At 35.3% G+C, this 15511-nt stretch overlaps 1 protein-coding gene across 1 annotated transcript in view; it reads right to left on the reverse strand.

Moving 5' to 3' along the window:
* The window catches only part of Hmgcr (HMG coenzyme A reductase), a 48951-nt gene that overhangs the window by 30286 nt on the left and 3154 nt on the right, over positions 1 to 15511 (reverse strand). The gene's annotated exons all lie outside the window — the stretch shown is intronic.

Below are 15511 nucleotides of genomic sequence, written 5' to 3' on the forward strand. Positions count from 1 at the left end.
AAAATTTGATTCCAGAGCAAATGGTCTTTTTGTAAAAACTGCTTTTTGAAAAAATCTTAATAAGGAAACAATTTTTTTTTGTCCTAAAAGAATGGCGCCTACTTTAATTCAACACATATTAAACTGACCTCTCGAAATTGTGTTTTACGTTTTTTTTTTACGTCAGGACAACATTGCACGTTTCGCGATTATGGGCCCCAATCACTCGAGGAAGTTGGGATATGTTTGATGTACGGTGGGTAGAAGTAAGGAGGACTATTTCCGTCTATAGAAAGTGTTCATAAAATAGAGTAGAATTAAGATGGCGTTGCTGTAGCAAAAGTTCCACCAAACGGCAATCACATTGAAGCCTTATTTCTTATTAGCGCCATTTCGGTGACTTGTTGAAACAATATTTGGCGCCTTTTGGTGGACAATTTTTCAGTTGAATACCCATATGAGATACTTCTCGATATCTCTATCCTCCATTGTGTAATGGATAGGCGGCCAAAAAGTGGGTGAAGTTTGGGAGAACTACACTGTCAAAATTGACCAAAAGTGACCGGTGTGGACTAGTACGGAACAAATATCGTGGTCAATACGGAATTTGAATATCAGATAGTGTTGGATTGACACCATTTATTGTATTATTTATTGAACTTATTTAAGCATTTCTTTTGTTCATTGGCAATTATTTTCCATTGCGCACGCACCGCCTAGCGCCAAATATTCATTTTGGTTTGCATATCAAAGGACACCTGATTTGTCAGTGTATACTTTAAATAAACAAATAAACATCATAGAAGTCTACACCACATTTTATTAGTGTATCAGTCCCAATGTCCCATTTATTCATTTCGATTGGCGTTTGTTTTATTCAAAAGTATTGAGATCGAGATTCGATCACGTATTTTGTTCTGATAGGTTCAATTTATAGGATGCAATGGTATTGACGATAACATTGACTTTGTTTTGCGGTTGTACGATGTCTCGAAAATGGCTTAACCGATTTACTTCAATTCTGGAAAATGAGGATGATGAAACCAGCCACCAATTCAGAGAATGTTCTTGAAAACGATATTTCGTTATCAAACTACATTAATCATCAGATAAGAATCTCGAATAAGTTTTTCCGTGGAAATCACTGCATGTAAGTACTTTGTGGGAATCGGCAGCTCAGATCGACATAATTTTTGAACACAGTATTGTTGGAATAGATGGTTTATCCTCTTTCCCCACAATCTCAGTGTTTCTTTCTATCATCATATTTTATCAACAAAAGTTTTTAACAATTTTAAAAATACTCAAGTATTTGCAATTGAATTGCATTCGATTTGAGGTGATGATACGCTACTGAAGATGAACCAAATATTTTTTGTAGTTCATCATTCATTTTCCGATCCCCCCCCCAAAAAAAATAAGAAATTGTTGCGATCAGAATATTTTTCGTCGTAGATCATTTGCTTGTTATTTACTCAGAATTTTTCGTATGTTTGTTTTATCTGTTCGCCACTTTGCAACGCGACAAAAATCGAAAAAGTGACTTAATCCTTTGAACTTCAAAACAGTCAGCCCTGAGAAAACTAGTATTCCAGTTCGTTTAGGTAACGCTTTGGTCACTTTTTCAAAATTTTTTCACCTCAAAAAATGACGAGCAATCACGAGCGAACGATCCGCGTTAGAAGATACAAAAATTTCTAAAATGGCGGGAAGGGGGGGGGGGGGGGGGGACTTCACAGAGGTCACAATCATACACTCTATCATTTACCAAAATTTGAGGAAATTTCATTAGGCACCTCCTCAGAAAAAGTAAGAAGTGTAAAATACAATTTCACCATATATGACGGAGGGGTAACATTAGGGTGGTCCTTAAGTAGTGTGTTGAAGAATTACTTCAGATTTTTATGATAGATATGAAGCTTAATGGATGTCACTTATCGTTAGTGAAGTGAAAATCAAAGATTATCACATCATAGGTTTGGAATCAATGAAAATCAATGGCATTATCACATTTTCTGACGTTTTCTGATGGCTTTCCAGATATTTCCTCTGTCTGGATACACTCTCGGAATTAATGTTAATTGACTGAAACCATTCAAATGACTATCACTCGTGCCCGCGATACTCATTCTACAGTCTTTGCAACTTTCAATCACCATTTCGTCTAAGTTGACGAGTTAGTAATAATATTGGGTATAATTTGTCGTTTTATTTTCCAAGGCATTTAGTATGACTAGGTAGTTTTTTACGTAATGTGACATCCGCAATAAGTAATACATATATATTATGTACATATATATATATATTTTTTACTCGTTACGGTGTATGAAGATGCGTCATTTCAGGATGGACCTGATTAGTCGGTCAATTAGCATGGATCACATGGATTCAGATATCTTCCAGTCTAGGCTGGATTTCTGCCAAAACCGGCAACGCAGCAGTGTTTGATATACGGAACAAAATAAGAGATTCAACAATTTTTCCAAATGCTTACAAAATGGATGTGACCCAGTCAATCGAATCAATTAGATAAATTTGAAGTTATTCAGTTATTATGCCAGTACTAAGTAATCTAGTAATTGAAAAGTCGTTCTTACAAACAGCCATTATTATATTATCAGTACCTACTGCTATAGAATATACCGTACCATCATTTTACCGTTGGTATGGAAATGGCATAAGCATTACGGCAGAAGCCGGGAAATTTCGTTGACGAATCGGTCGAGGAGAACTGGAGTAAGAATCTCATTAGGAAAATTTTTAAATCGTAGCTTGAATAAAACTGTACGTCCCTATGAATAATGATGAAATAAATAAAATCAAACATGGCCGATCGAAAATACCGACTTGTTGAATATTCACCGCTTCTACGATTTCAGATTTTCTTTCACTTCCGACAGGGTGATAGAGACGTACAAAAGCACACACGTAATCCAGGATAACTCATCCCATTAGTTAGCTTTTCGTAAATATGGCACGATTAGACAAGGAAATTTTCAGGTGACGGATCCACAAGAAGTCTGTCGCGACTTGTAAGTAATTTCATTGGTCGGATCTAACGGAACAGGCCAATGAAATCACCGGCCTTAGTTCAACGTTGAACGTCCAGAAGCGCTGTAAGTGCTTATGACGTCACGAAATGGATATTTACAAGCCAAGTCAGCCGGGCCTCAAGTTCTTGCGTGATCTATTTATTATGGATTAAAACTTTGATATGGACGATTATTTCAAGTAACCAACCACTCTTACACGGATACAAATAGTTTAATTAACATTCAAGTTCAATCAGTATGACTAGTAGCTTCAGTTCGTTTGATACACTATAGATGTTATGGATGCCCATCGAAGATGCTTTTTATGTGTTTCTAATAGTGGAAGAAAAAAAGAAAGAGAGAGAGAGAGAGAGACAGATGAGAAAAAAACAAAATAAATAGCTGAAGCCTCATAATTCCGTTGTGCAATTTAGCTTTGGCCTCTATAACGGTATTCAATTTTTATCTCTCCGGAAGAATCCGAGGCCGAAAGCTATTCATAGTATAGTTCTAACACATATATCCTTATATCTAGAGACGAAAACCGCGAGAGTTCAATTTAAGTTACAGGAGTTTAATGTTTACGAAAAATATGGTGAAATCAGTTGTATTATAACAGCATTCACGTTATCACAGAAAATAAACTTGAGTTTTCTTTACGCAGAATAAAGGTGGCTCTTTAGTAACTCCGGAGTCAGTAGAACCCTTTGGAGAAGTCTATAATTCACACTAAAGTTGTTGGAAAAATACACAAAAGTAAAATTCATGCATTTTGAGAACACTTTGGATGGTACTTTATTATAACTGAATGTATTAATAATGTTCTGCCCATAGTTTTTCATATGACTACCGCTGTTATCAGATACAATTCATAGCGAGTGTATAATTCCATTATTTTCATACATCTCAATATAAATCGATTTCTTTCAATCAAAAATGAACGGTTTAAACTTCATTTTTTTTTTGTAATTTAACTCTTAGTATTAAATCGATCCATGTTATGTGAAAATCCGATTCATGATATTCAAATTCCGCGCCATATCGTCGGATTCGAGACGCGACATTTGTAACCTATAAACCGTCGTGTTTATCATTAAAAACCTTTTCGAAACGGTCGGCAACGTCTCTTTTTCAACATATCATGACTTATACAACTGTTAGTTCAAAGTCTGGTGTGATATCAACTACGTGACATTTTACAATTGACAGTATCGAGAATTGTTCCGCAGCAGGTCGAACCTTGGTCCAGAACCGGCATTGTATTCCTACTCTCCAATATCCATTATTGCCGTTTTTATCAAGGTTTATGGATTTTGTGAAATAATTGTGATAGCACTACCGTTGAAAACACATGAAACGGCCATGAGCGCAATTTTAAAAACTCTAATTTTCAAAAGGCTGATTTTCGCATTTTGGACAGATAATCTGGTCTGATATTCAACAATGGGATTCATTCAATACCTGTTAACCATCAGTCAAAGTCTCGTGTACAGATAACGACTTTGGACAGAATAAAGAACCACCTTGAAATGCCTTGCGATTATTACGTGTCAAACATGTAAATAACGTACAGAGTGAATTCTTAAAGACTGAGTGGCTCACCTGATAAAATTTAAAGCACACGCGCTACAATCCAAGAGCAATTGTTTGGCAGGGTGACCAACCGTCGTAGACCACAGTTTGCCGTGATGCATATAACCTCAATAATTTGGACAATTGTGAGTTGAGCACATCTGCCACCGACAATTGTAAAATTTTTGAGGTTATATACATCGCGGCGAACTGTCATCTGTGACGTTTAGTCGCTCTGGTAAACAGTTGCTCTCGGATTGTAGCGCATGCGTATCAAGTTTTAACGGAAAACGGACCACCGTTGCCAACCTTAAAGAAATTTCTTTAGATCGGAAGAAATTAGAGTCCATTCAAAGAAAAAAGAAAATTTTTTGTCTTATTAAGAAATATTGTAATTTAGGCAGGAATCTGAAGAAAATCTGAAGATCTTTGACGAAATCTCAAGACTGATAGCAAAATCTCTAAATACGGTCTGTGAAATCGAAACAACAGACTAGAAATCAACCAATTGCGAGGTTCCTGAGAAAATATGCACCAATTAGATGGCATCTCCAATTTTAATTTTCAAACGCACTTATTTGACAAGATGGTGGTCCTTAATATTAACAATAAGAACATGTTATATAAGTAAAAGTTTCTAACATCTCAATATTTACAATTCAGATTGTAGGATATAAATCTGTCTGTGTTACCTCGTTCGGAAATTATCATAATATATTTTTAGGAAAATTGTCCATGTTGAAAAGCGAAAAAATGAAGTATATTATGCATTCCTGTATTTATTGAGTTTCAATACCGTCAGACATCACCGTAGAAAATAGTAAATATGAAGAATTATTGTGGTGCCATCTAAATAAGAAATCTAAAGAATTGTTTCGGAGTCGTTTAAAGAAATATTCGTCTAATAGGTTGGCAACGCTGCGATGAACCATCTGGTCGCTAGAAATTCATTCTGTGTACATGGCAAACGATGATAATCAAAAAACGTTAATGTTACCAGCATCATTATCATACACCAAGTCTTTTCGTGGCTGCGCACCACAAGGACTCCTAATTATAGGCAAATCAGGGTTACAAGTTCACTCCGGAGCAACTCCGCTGCTCATTTGTTTTTGTTATTACTGCGTCAATTATTTCAGTCAACAATATACAAATATCGAAATTGTACAACTGTCATCGTTGTCGTATTTCTTCACGGTGAAAATAATGCGCTGATTAGCTTGTGCACTATTACATATTGTTCTATAACTATCATTTCGCTCTTTCAATAAATTTACTGATAATCCGTTGCATAACGGTACGAGTACATATATGATTACATACACTTTGAAAAGCTGATAATTTATGTTCGAATAGAAAAGTCCTGCAAACCGTTTGAAAACCAATTTACATAAATAGTGATCATAATTGTCCGAGTATAATTGGTGAACATTGTGATCATTATTCAAGTTAATGCCTCGATAGCCGAAACAATCCAATCAGTTGTCCGTCATTGATCTGATTTTAATTGAGAATTGAATTTACCTATTTAAAAACGAAGCTTCTCTTGCATCAATATTGTCGAATTGGCATAAATTTTAGCGAAACATTTGTTTGTGACAGGAGATATACTGTTTTTGCCAACGAGGTATTCACACATCGATCAAGTGACAAACGATTTCGAACAGGTTCAAAGTGATTACAAGCAATTTAAAAATGTTTACAAATGGTTTGTAACTAATTTCAAAGACTTTCAAGCTATTTCAAACGAATTATTACCAACAGTTCCAAACTAACTTTTGCAAAATTCAACCTATCTCAAACTGATTTGAATAGATTTCGGAGTGATTTCAAACAAATCAAGTGATAAACGATTTTGAACGGGTTCAAAGTGATTACAGGCGAATTTTTACAATCGGTTTGAAACTAATTTCAAAGTGTTTCAAGCTATTGCAACGGATTTTCTATTATTACCAACGGTTCCAAACTAAGTTTTGCAAGCTTCAAATTATCTCAAACCGATTTTAAGCGATTTCGAAACGATTTCAATCAAATTCAAGAAATTTCGTGCGATTTTCGAACGTTTACAAAGAAAACTGGTTCGCGATTTCAACGAGTAAATACCCCTCAGTTTTTTACACAATATAGTGCTTAATATGTGACCACGAACTTACAAATTCCATGGAAATTTGCCAGCTCAAATTCCAAGCACAATCCATCATCATTCAAAAGTCTTTTTAAAAGTCTAGCAGAAGCCTCGGAGAAAATATGTAGAAAATATATTCTTTACACTTATTTACTGTCTAAACCCGATCGTGAGATGAAAGGCAATTTTTCATACACTACATACCGTGGATAGTGGCAAGGAGAACTCTGGAATAATAATGTACTAGGAAGCGTCTGGGCCATATATATATATATATATTAACATATACGACTCTTCCGAACGTTGGAACAAAAGTTTAGTCAGAAGCAGTAGATAATGTCTGCTGAGGAAATCCCCAGGTTTAAATTGATTGCAAACGAGGCATCAAGACATCAGCATTACTAACCCAACCAAATCAACTATATTCATACGACCCAGGACCAATTGATGAAATACTTGAGACACATCAGTTCCTCGAATCATTACGAGGTGATCAAATGCCCGGGGGATAAAGAATCGAGCAGAATTGGAATGGCAGGAAATCGCACGGGGACGACTTACGCGTTGTTACGGGGTCTTGGAAGTTCTTCACCGTGTTACATACCTACATTAATTTATTCTCGGAAGACAGTATAAAACCGAATACGCGCGATGATTGTATTATAAATTTTAATTTACATACGTTATCAAGACAGACGCAGTTTGTCTCATTAATACACCGCACAACTGTTATACGAATAGCACTATTTATTGCAGCACATGACATACACTGCGAAGAAATGACGTCATAGTAAAGGTTTCTCCCATATGCCTACACAACGTATACCATACTCCCCATGTACTTTTAATGCCAGGCGTATGTATTTACGAACGTGCTTAGCATTTCATACATGAATTACACTCTGCTTGGAAAACTCGTGTGACGTGTTATCCTGTATGTCACATTCTACGTTATTCATATTTGCTTGGATTAGAAGCATCTATAATCACCTGAATATCGGGCATTAAATTCTTCAACTTGACTTGTTCCTAAATTTCTAAAAATAACTTTATTAGGGGTTACCTCACTGTCAAAGTATGAACGTAATACTTTCTTTTTTTGTTTTGTTTTTCGACTTTCAAAAGTAAGATAAGCAAGATATGTAAATTAAAAGTTTTCCCAGACAGAAATATTACATGTTTTTCTCAAAACTATGTTTTTCAACACGGTGTAGACGATATCTCGAACTGTGATCTGTGGATCGATTTCAAATTCGATACACATATTCAAAGGAATAATATTTTTCAATCGGACAGTATTGTTTGATTTTCTGACGAAAAAAAACCTTCAAATTATTTTTCAAACAATTTTAGACCAAGTATCATAATTGCCCGATCAGTCGTTATATACAGATTTGTTTAATTAAATATAAATTTCATCGAATATCAAAGTTCATGGAAAGTTAATTTTTCGTCCAGTAAGAAATTCATTACATAAAATTTGTAGTAGAGTGCGATTAAAAAAAAAAAAAAAAGTGTCCCATAAAGTGTTGCTCTTTCGACTGCAAAAAGTCACATTCAAATAAATAATGGAAATGCAATGACTAATCGGCCCATATACTTTTTACTACACGAAAAAACCAACATTTTTCAGGATACTTTGCGCAAGAAAATAAAAGGGAACCATCGTAATGAAGGATAATGTTTTTTTGCAGAAAATTTAAAAAACCGGATGATTTTGTGAAATACAATTTGTCCACACTTTTTATGTTTTTTTAACTCAAGACGAAAAAAAAAATATTCAGTTAACTATTTTTAATAGCGCTTCACGTTTCTGAGTCATATTGGTTAGAACAATATAAACGGGAAATTTTTCGGAACTTCATAACTTGGGGACAAATTGAGTTGAAAATTTCGAAAAATCATTAATCCTCCCTTCGGTAGGCAGAATAAAAAATTTTAATAATGAAAAAATTCACAAATTTGGTCCTAAAATCACATCATATTTTAAAAATAATGCTATTCATTTATCGATCGCGAAGTAACTCTATCTTAAAAACAACTCGTAGTGATTTTACTCGATAATTATTGTGACAGAACAATTGTAGAAAAAATTTTGATCAAAATCAAAAATGGCGAGGGTCAGACGTTGGTTGTATTAGCACGGAATTTCCTATATATAATAGCGAGAACTCTCTGTGACAAGTGATCTGCAGAAATGAAAGTAAATGTAGTAGCCTACTCGGACGCTTTCGCGAATATCAACGTGCCAGCTCGCACTTTAAATCGCGTGTCGTTTGAGAGGCCGTAATGAATGTATTACTGAATAGTCAGTTTACAGAGAGATTGCTGTACCCACACTTATAATATAAGTATATGCATTACGTCGTGCGGGGATAACAGATACGAGAAGTGATTTCAGGATGTTTCAGAAGAAAATGAATTGCCATGTTCCACCATGGCACCCCTGAAAAAGTTTGTTTAGGTTAAAAGAAAAGTTCTGTGAAAAGATGAGCGTTTTTCATTTTTGCACATTTTTTTTTTTTTTTTAATACTTTTCAAGTATCGCGAATGAAATTTATTTTCCATTGCTTACATCATCAATGGTATCAATTTACATCGCGAAGAAAATCCACACTTGTAATATCAAATCTCCAGTGTTTTGATGTTTGCGATGTGTATCTGATGACTTTTTCACTAGTAATTTAATCTCATAAAATAGTTATAATTCAACATGAACTTATAAATATTTTATGAGATTAAGGTGCAAGGATGATATATTGTTGTATTATGGATCGTGACCTTTGCGCTGAACATAAATGTCAGGAAAGAAATAGTAATTGAAGTGTAACGTAGAACGCTTATATTTTCACGGAGTCTTTCTTTTAAGGGGGTTCCTAACCCAAGAGCGTTGTATATTACATTAACAATATTCAAAATTGTATGGGTTCGGAAGTAGAGGAGGTAAAAAATTGGGCAAATTGGTTTTAAAACTACGCAATTTCAGCGGCGATAGCAGCCACAATTCTCACGTTACAAACTGATTCGTTTTTTCAATTAAAGCTGAAATTGCGTACTTTTAAAACCAATTTGCCCAAATTTTTACTTCCTCTACTCCCGAACCCATAAAATTTTAAAAATCGTTAATGTTATACAACGCTCTTGGGTTAGGAACCCCCTTAATCTAAAGTAACTTTTGAGGGGGTGCCACGGTGGAAAATCGTAAATTCCATTTTTCTTCAACACCCTAATGCGACATACATATGGTTAGCAAAACCACCTCTGCTGCTCTGCAACCGGTTCCGAATAGTCGTTGCACGTTCAATGGAATCACCGCAATTCCCTGAAGCGTTGGCGGCAATCATTACATTATACACAGAACTCGAATGCCAAAAGTACCGTAACGGCGATTCTTCTGCACCTATAGTAACGTTTTATGAATGGATTGTCTCCTTTTTCTTCGACGGTTCTAACACTGCTGGATGACGTTAGTAGAGTTTATGTGTATTGTTTCAGTCTCTGGTATACATGCAGTTTTAAATACATCACCGGAAACTGTGCGAATATCTCCCACCTCAAACTTCACAAGACCACTCAATTGAATGTGGTTTGAATGCATTGCGTGTCGCAGATCACGTATCCGCCGAAGTAGCGAATGTATGATACTGGATGCGTCATCCAATATTGGGACAAGTTGGTACAGTACAACTCCTATATGTATATTCGACGCCACGGTGCCTAGAATTCCAAGAACTAGAATTTAAGGGCTAGTGGAGGAAGTCGAATTTAAGTGGTTCGAATAAGTAGGATTTCTACTGTATGAGTAAATTTGACCAAACTTCCATGAGTTGATAGTTCGTAACGTTACTGCAACTATGCATTATCAGGGAAACTCGCGTTACTTCGAAACTTCCGGATTGTCTGAAGTTGAAAAACGAATTCATACAGCTTGAAAATACAGCGATGTTTTTTTCAATCTTTCATCACGTTGCGTGTCCTCACCTTTCTACAACGATTACCGTGTACGTTCAGCTTTTCCTCGAAGGGCCCTGGAAATCATCACATCGGATCAAGTTCTCACCTTGTGACTTTTCAAAAATCGCGTCGTTGGATTTGCTGTTAGAAATGGTGATTCGATAGTGTGACCGTTACTGTCATGAAAAAGAGGATGATCAATGAAGTGGGATGTGCTTTAGAAAGTCCCTTTCAGTATTCCCGATACCATTGAATAGATGAAAATCTTCTTCCCGCATCTAAGCTAACATACACGATCAACCTTGGCAGTCAGTTTTAACATTTTAACCATCAAATCCGAGCCCTTGAGCCATATATAATCGCGAATCGTCAGTCAAAACTAAAATTACATGTGAGCAATGCGTGTAACAAGGCGATACGCGGACTTGTAATATTCGCATCCGCAGGACGATTGCGCTAATCTAATGACAAGGTCGTGAACCTTGACCGCCTTAGTTTTACAAATCGAAAGTTATATGATTTGGCTGTTATTGCAGCAGAGCATGGCACGGTTATTGTATTAAAATGATGAATTATCACTCTAGTGCAAATGGACCAACCTTGGCTTACATTTCTCCGTAATGGTCCAAACGGCGCGACGTGCAAGCTGTACAGAGTACGCGAACCAAATCGGAGAGGATGCACGGGAGAGTGAAGTTGTCATTAAATTAAACATTAAGGTCATGCAGTACTTCTACCTTTACCGACCGAGCAAACTCTCCCTCTTTCATCCTATATTAAACAAACAAACGAACGGAAAGGGTTCGAAATCAAAAGGGGGTGAATTTGCTCGGTCGATAAAGGTGGGAGCACCACGTGACGTTGAAAGGATTCAAATGTTACGGTTCTGCTCGAAACGCGCTGCAAAAACTATAAAATTTTGCCGACAAACCGTTGATTCGTTACTTTCTCGCTTCAAGTTAACCATTCAACAAGCGTCCAAGGTTTCTGCCACCAATTTTCGTCCTACGTGAAGTTGGCTCTCCACTTTCGACAAATTAATGTTTTGAATATTGTTCACAATTGTTCTAGGTTCGTTCCTGACCTGACCTAACATAACCTTGGGATCGTTAAGGTTCGTGACTTTTGCTCGTTTTCCATATCCAACGTTGTCATTTTCCAACCACCATTGTATTCGTAAAGATTAAGATAGGGATTGTTAAGGTTCGTGACTTTTGCTCGTTTTCCATATCCAACGTTGTCAATTGCCAACCACCATTGTATTCGTAAAGATTAAGATACTCTACCGAAAATACGTTATACATGCACGGAAGGAAAGGATTATTTGAGTCGAGTAACATTCGTTTGATTCAACTAAATGTTGTAGTCAAATGCGGCGAACACAACACTTACTTAATTCAACAAAATACTTTTGTCGGAGGAAATACTTGGGAAAACTTTAATATGCAATTGAATCAAGCCTTTGAATGATCAAGCTGACTATCAATCTACTCAAGCTATCAGGGCGCGATTTCCTTGCGATAATGTAAATTTTGTATCAAGAAAATGTGTGATTGAAATGAAAAAAAATTTTACTGAACGCAACCTCAATCGTTTTGTATAAAAAATATAAAATTGTTGTATCAAAACAGATTAAGTTTGTTTTAAATTCATGTATTGTCAAGTCAAGAGTTCAATCGTCGATTCAGGTATTGAAATTTGTTGTTACAAAAATCTTTTGCACTGACTATAAACATCACATATTATTCAAGCGCAAAAAAAGTATTCTTCGAATGATATTATTTATAATTCTATTGACTTAAAATTTTGTGGGATTTATTTCAAATATTTAATAGGCAAACCCGAAAACTTATCTCATTGAATATGTAGAAGTATATATTGAACATGTTTCAATAGTTTTTCGTTGATTTGCCGTCATTATCAATTTCGATGATCCGAAACCTTGGTATTATGCTCTGTTCGTTTATAATAGATGTTATGACAAACTTCTCTCACGTTGTCTGTATCTGAATTCCTAGCCGACTACCCGGTTTTATAAATATCTCTGAAGTTACTTACGTAGCGAGAAAGTTCACCGCCTAGTGGCCGTTTATAGTACTAGCATACTGATGTTTACGATGAACATATTCTTTACTTGTTTCAAAGCATGTGTTGTTTCTTTTACCTCGTAAACAAATTAGCGCAACTGATTCAACCAGTTACACCAAGAAAAATCCGGTTAGATCAACAAAGTATGGCATTCAATCGATGTAAATTTTTTGTTGGCTATATTCATCTACTTATTTTATTCCAAGTATCTAATCGTTTCTGTCAACGAACATGAGGCTTGGAGGAACAATACATACACTTCGAATGAAACGATAGTTAGTTGACTCAATTTTGGAAACATGTCAAAAGGTTCACTTCAACGAATACTTCACTCGATCGCGACGAGAATGACTTTTGTTGAATCAAGGAACTCACTTGACTAAATCATTTTGCCAAACTAACTAAATCAAAATTATTGAATTGAAGTCATCGTATTTCGAACAAATAAGAGATACTAGATTGAAGTCAATGGAGTCCAACAAGATCTATTTTGTTGGTTTAAGAATTCCTTACCCTCCGTGTACTAATGTTGTAACTGACTGACAGAAAGGGGTCAGAAAAATTTCGATACGCAGCCATAGTTAAATTATCGTGAATCATCCTCAAAAACAAACTCGTTATTGCCATAGACAAATGTAAATTGTCAATCGAACGTTTGCGGGCAAATTTTCATACTCACTATTTCCATAAAGTATATTGTCCATATAATTATAAAATCAATTTTCTTCATCTTCAAGACAGTTGAAGTACCTACGTGAGGTAAATTTCACATGTTAACTGGTCAGCTTCGAGCATGGAATGTAGGAGGGCGTCGACTCATCGGTATTTTAGAAAGTTTTCGAATCCGTCGCGAGAACAAAGAATAGGGAAGGGCTCAAAACTTCGAAATAATTTAAGGAACTTCAACACGGTAAATAACAATTTTGAGAAAGATTCAGGCGTAAGTGTGTGCGTGTTAATCATTCATTCGTAGAAATAAAAAGTTAAATATAGGTTTAAAAATTGAAACTGATGTTGATTGAATTGGATTTCGTGTAAATAATCTCCCCTTATCATGAAAAGAAATAGAAAAGCGCTAATTCAAATTAGTAAAATGTTCAGTTGCTAATATCTCCCCCCCCCCCATAGATTATCATATTCATTAACAACTTTAATGTTTTTTTAATATGGTAGGAGGTCGTTAACTCTATACAATGAAACGCGTTTGCATATACAGAGCCCTACATGAAAGTTATCCAACGTTTTCAATTAAAATTCCTGAGCTTAAAAGCTATTTTTCTATCATTAAGAAGCTATCATGAAACTGAATTTCTCATAACTTGAATAGTTTTTGAAATTTGATGTTATCTTATTATCAGGTTCAAAATAGTAACGTTAACGTAACGAGAGATCAGGAAGATAATCATTATTGTTCAATTTTGGAAGGAATTTTGTTTATCATGTAAGTCACGATTTTTTCCGAACATGCATTGCTAAAGTAACGTTCCTCGTATCTTTTTTTTGATTCGTCGTGTACCAAGCCAATTTACTGGACTCAATATTTTTAACTAAATTTACTACTGATAATTTCGCAATAACAATTAGATGTACGGCTTCTAATTGTAAGAATTTAATAACACCAACTACCTGTTTCAATTTGTCTGTGAATTCTTGCAATATCGCTAATCGACAATTTATACCGATTCAGTTTTAAGACACTAATTGTAAAACTCATTTCCTAATTCATGATGAATTTTTCGAATAAATTGTTCGAAGTGTATGATTAATCCTCAATTTCTTTATCAACATTAATTCATTGTATTTATTCATTCTATTTAATTCATTATTCTCCAAATCACTACCCGTCACCACAAACTGATAAATAAATCCCAAGTAAACAGAAAATTTTTATACATACCTATAGCAACTATAATCTATAACGTAACTGGCCGACCGACGTTGTAAAACCACTTGAGAATATTCGATATATCAAATTGAAATCGGGCATCTGGCTCGCGCGAGAGGATAAAAATACCGTTGCACCTTTTTTTCCAGTTATAGGTCGGCCGCTATAAGGCGAATAACAACGAAAATAAGATCATGTATGATACTCTGAAAATTGGCATCTGCATATCTGCTCTCGCTCATGTTCCATTCGCCGAATTACCAAACTAATCTGCTGTTCCGGCTAAATTATAATGACATAAGGATGAATTTTAAACAGAGTATTCTAAAAAACAGTAGGTAATGTGTGCTGTGGTTTAAGTGGGAATAGAAACCGTTACGTGATATTTTTTTTTTCTCTTCCATTCTTTCTTTTTCAAATCTTCCTCTTTTTGCGGTTTGTCGCAGAGAGTTGAAGTGAAATCGTAATCGCAAGTCACGTTTCAACATTAGCTAATTGCCTGTGGTCATTTCAGAATATTGAACCGATTTTTCTTGGTTGGCAGTTGTGACATCGTTTTTTTTTTTTTTTTTTTCTTCCATACGTTTTTCTTTGACACAGTTTATTTAGAACTTCCAACGAGTTCATTGTTACTTCGTGTTATCCCAAAAAAAAAAACTCCGAGTAACAAGTTTCGGTCAGAATTGTCAAATTTTGATAGCTTCTTCGATTTTTCATCCGCCATATTGGATCCGCCATCTTTGATTTAGTAACAAAGTTCAGGCCAAAATATTGAGTTGAAAAACGTGTGACCGAAAGGGTTAAGCGATTGATTCGAAAAACTATTAATTAACGATTTGAGCATATGATAATCTTGTGCGTGTAAATTTCAACTGG

The sequence above is a fragment of the Neodiprion pinetum genome, chromosome 7, assembly GCF_021155775.2.
Source record: "Neodiprion pinetum isolate iyNeoPine1 chromosome 7, iyNeoPine1.2, whole genome shotgun sequence".
NCBI classification, from domain to species: Eukaryota; Metazoa; Arthropoda; class Insecta; order Hymenoptera; family Diprionidae; genus Neodiprion; species Neodiprion pinetum.